This window comes from Coturnix japonica, chromosome 6 (assembly GCF_054131305.1).
Source record: "Coturnix japonica strain WE chromosome 6, WE-NBRP24, whole genome shotgun sequence".
Taxonomy (NCBI): Eukaryota; Metazoa; Chordata; class Aves; order Galliformes; family Phasianidae; genus Coturnix; species Coturnix japonica.
The window spans coordinates 826406-830938 of record NC_140668.1 but is presented as its reverse complement, the minus strand read 5'-3'; the positions used below and the strand labels follow the sequence as shown (position 1 = coordinate 830938).

At 43.7% G+C, this 4533-nt stretch overlaps 1 protein-coding gene across 2 annotated transcripts in view; it reads right to left on the bottom strand.

Annotated features, from left to right (window-relative positions):
* Positions 1 to 1393, bottom strand: part of LOC116652401 (butyrophilin subfamily 1 member A1-like) — a 10508-nt gene extending 9115 nt beyond the window's left edge. Inside the window, exon 1 of one of the 2 annotated variants that reach the window (XR_014947298.1) lies at positions 622 to 1393. The gene's annotated coding sequence lies outside the window, so the exon portion shown is untranslated. The remainder of the gene's footprint in view (positions 1 to 621) is intronic. The other variant, XM_015887123.3, reaches the window with a different exon arrangement.
* Positions 1394 to 4533: the final 3140 nt, after the last annotated feature.

Genomic DNA, 4533 nt, shown 5'->3' with positions numbered 1-4533 from the left:
ATACAAAGCCACATGAAGAATCGTAGAGTTGCTGATTCTATCCTCTTTTTTGATCTCTCTTGCAAGCAGGATGGGTTACATTTGTACCTATGTAAATTTATCTGTAACCATCAACTCTTTCACTTTCCCCCATTCCCTCAGCTTTTATCGCTGAGCACAAAGTCCCATACAACATGGCAAACCTTTGGTCAGCTCTCTTGGCTTTTCACTCTTAATATGTTGTCCACCATAAGCCCTATTCCCCTGTGCTGCTTTAGGCGATGAACTAGAAGTGTGTAGATGGGAGGAAAGTGGTTTTAGTTTGCTTTAATTCACTTTGCTTTAGTCCTTTATCAATTACCAATAAACTACACAAATCTCCCCTATACCGAGCTGGTACCGGTACCCCTATACTGTTACTGGTAGTATCAATAATTCATGCATTCATTTCTTGTCCTCCTCTCAACCAATGAGCCTTTTCCCGTATCATTTCCCCTCCTTCCCCCTTTACACAGGGCTGCCAGACATGCATTCAAATCCACAGCAGCCAACAAATGGAAATACACATAATTTGAAGTTATGGATCAGAAGGGAATATTACAAAACAAAAGAAAAGATAGAAATGGATATATGAGAATTTACCTGCGGAGAAATGGGTGAACTCTTAAATTCAACTGGAGCTCTGACTGCACAGTTAAATATAAACTGCATATGGCTTAAAAACAAAGGCAATTATGAATCACATGAAAGAAGGCGGTGCTGGCATTCGTCCCCATTGGTAGGACTTGGTTGCTCCTCTTTCTGAACTTTAGCACTTTCCTATTGGTCTTTCCAGTTTATCTAAGTGACAACAGGGCAATTCTGATGTAGAAGGCAAAACTGAAGCACTTTTCTTACTTCTGCTGCCCTTCCTGGGCTCAGTTCCACCCTTTTAATCCCAGTCCCACTCCTCATTGAGTGGCACAGGACACAGGGAATGAGCCTGTAAATTATCTTCTGCTCCTTTCCCTGCTGCAATGTGGGTCCTTTCCCTGCTGCAGTCCTCTGGGATCAACCTGCTCCACACTAAAGTCATCCCCTCCCCATTGCATTGGCATGAAATTCAACACAACCCGCTGTCCAGCTCAATTCCACTTGATTGAATGTTCCTCTCAGTATCTCTATGAGGACATTACAAGAGACAGCATCAAAAGAAGAGCAGCAAAACAGCTTCAACTGCTTTCTTATCATCCACCAGGCTTGTTAATTCATTGTAGAAGTCTATCAGATTAATAAATCATGATTTGCCCTTCATAGAGCCACGCTGACTGTATTTAATCACGTTCCTGTTTTGTTTGGAGAGTTTTCTCCATCTCCTTCCCAGGGACTTTCAGTGATGAAACTGTTTGGCCTGTAGTTACCTGAGTCTTCCTACTGCCTTCATTGGAGTGGATGTTTGCTCTCTTCCTTCTCTCCAAGCCACTATGGGCTTCCAATGATAATTAATTGAAAGTGATCTTTCAATGACATCAGAGTATCAGCTTCAGAGCTGGTGGATACAGCCCATTGGGCTCCACGGACTTGTGTATGTCAGATTACTTTTGAGCACTCCCTTACACAGTTCTCCTCTAACAAGGGCAGCACTTTACTTCCTCTCTTCACTCTTTCTTGAAGAAAATTCAGTTTCTAAGGCAGCTAAAACTATTACATAGAATCATAGGTTAGCCAGGGTTGAAAGGGACCACAATGATCATCCACTTACAACTATGTGTAGGGTCTCCAACCAAAAACCAGGCGGTTCAGTGCCATATCCAGTCTGGTCTTGAATGCCTTCAAGGGGCATCTACAAGCACCTTGGTCAACCTGTTCCAATGTGTCACCATCCTATGGGTGAAAAATATCCTCCTAATATCCAACCTAAATATTCCCTTGTCTTAAAACTATTTGAAAACATTAAAACCATTCCCTCTTGCCCTATGACTATCAACTCGCATACACAGTACTCGCTGCATTGTATTTCAAGGAAGAAAAAGTTGTGAGAAGTAATATTAAGAGGTAAGTCCAGTGAAAACCCAAGACTGTCTGTATTCATAGGCATGGTCTACTTTGAAGTTACCCTTGTTTCAAACGAAGTTTTCAGAGTGATATCTGCCAAGACCCAGGGACAAAAGGTCTCCATTTACAACAAGAAAGTACTGATATTACAATAAAACATCATTCAACCTTCAGGCAGAGCTGCACTTTAAGTTAATCTTTAATGTGTCTTTGTTTCGGTTTCACTGTTCGGAGTTCACGCTCTTTGATCTACAGACTTAAGATGGGGAGTCCTTTCATTACTGACAATAGCTGAAATAAGGCTCAGTGTTGGTTATAGGCAGTGGACATCCGACTCTTCCTCACTGTAACAGCAAAGTACCTTTTGATTCTAACCTATTGGTAATCAGTGAATGGTTGGACTGGATGATCTTGTAGGTCTTTTCCAACCTTGGTGATTCTATGATTCGATATGGGGCTCTATGGGGTTTCTATTATTATTGGATGTTGTGTTGAGGGACATGGTTTAGTTGGGAACTACTGGTAATAGGTGAATGGTTGGACTGGATGATCTTGTAGGTCTTTTCCAACCTTGGTGATTCTATGATTCGATATGGGGCTCTATGGGGTTTCTATTATTATTGGATGTTGTGTTGAGGGACATGGTTTAGTTGGGAGCTACTGGTAATAGGTGAATGGTTGGACTGGATGATCTTGTAGGTCTTTTCCAACCTTGGTGATTCTATGATTCGATATGGGGCTCTATGGGGTTTCTATTATTATTGGATGTTGTGTTGAGGGACATGGTTTAGTTGGGAGCTACCGGTAATAGGTGAATGGTTGGACTGGATGATCTTGTAGGACTTTTCCAACCTTGGTGATTCTATGACTCTAGGAACATCGTGACAGCTCTCCATTCATTAATGCCATGCAGTAACTACTCTGAGCTCTAGGACTGAGAGCAGTGAAATTCTGCCTGAGGAATAAGGACGTGCTCAATGCAGCCCGCCAGGCATTTCACAGCACCTCAGTGCTTGGCCATGGGTCCCACTGATCCTCAGTGCTTGGCCATGGGTCCCAATGATTCTCACAGGGTATTTGTAAGCAGGTTGGGAAGCTCACTGTCACTCCTTTATTTGCTAGGCAGAAGCTAATTGTTTGCAACTGGGAACTTGTTAAACCAGTGCAAGGCGCAGCGCACACTCTTCCTTCTCTATGAGATCTGGAGGTGTTTCTCCCCCATCTTTGCTTTCTTCCTCCTTGCTTTATGCAAAGGCAGAATTGACGCTGTGTTATCCTTCAGTTTAATGGCAGAATCAGTTCATGTGATGGTGACAGTAAGGATGAAAAGCCCCAAAAGCTGGAAGAGAAAGCAGCTAATGGATGTGCTTTCATATACCAAGGGCTCTGTGTGGTCTTTGGGTTTCCTTATCTGTTGGACAAGCTTATGACAATAGCATCATTTCTATATGAACCAGAAGTTCCTCAAAATGACAGTGAAATTTGCTCACACAGGGGCACAGATGTCTTAAATATTCATGAGCATGAATATTCATGGCAACAGGCAGAGCAACACTTGGTAACCATTAAGGTTACAATACATCTGGATGCAGATTGATAAGGTGATTAAGGACTTATCTTGCCTTGAGATAAAGCACATAAATTATGGCAACACTTGAGAGGGTGATCTAAAGACTCAGTGCAAGCAAGTTAATGGATGGGAGCTCTCTGCAATAGAAGGTACAAAACAGAAGGGCCAGGTTAGGTAAGTGATCCCATAATTGCTTTTGAGTTTCATTGTGGGTGTTTGGACCACAGTCTGGCTATGACACAATGCAAACCTTTGCCTTTGGTCTGTGATCATCCATGAAATGCAATGAAATGGGGGGATTCAGAGCAGTGAAATTCTGCCTGAGGAATAAGGATGCACTCAATGCTGCCAGCCAGGCATTTAACAGCACCTTCCAGCTGGAAGATGGACAAACACAAGGGGGAAATCCTGCCCCACACATCTCAAACCCTGCCCAAACTGAGTGGAAACAGCCTGTTTTCATCGTCCAACCCAAAGCAAAGCAACTGTGGTTACGCCGTGCAAGGAGGTGACGTTCTTTGCAGCCCATCAGCCCTCTGTGCTCACACACCTCTATGGGTTTGGCCCCTCAGGTTGCAGATGGAGCTGCTGCAAGCCCAGCTACGTGCAAGCAAAGCCATCACAGAGCAACACATCATTGCAAGCAAAGCCATCACAGAGCAATACATCATTGCAAGCAAAGCCATCACAGAGCAACACATCATCCTGAGGGAGCGCTAGGGTGAATCTGGTTCTCATTTCTAAACAAAAAGAGGCGTCACTGTGTGGGCGATGCTGTATCTGGCCAGGCTCTAAAAAGGGGGATGCAAAAATAGCTCAGGATGATTCTGAGCACGCAGCAGGTTCATTGCTCAGCACAGAGTGAGCTCTCAGCACATGGCAATGCTTTGTGTGTCTGTGGGTTGCATCTACCCCTCTGTTGATCTGCTCCATGGGTGGATGCCCAGAGC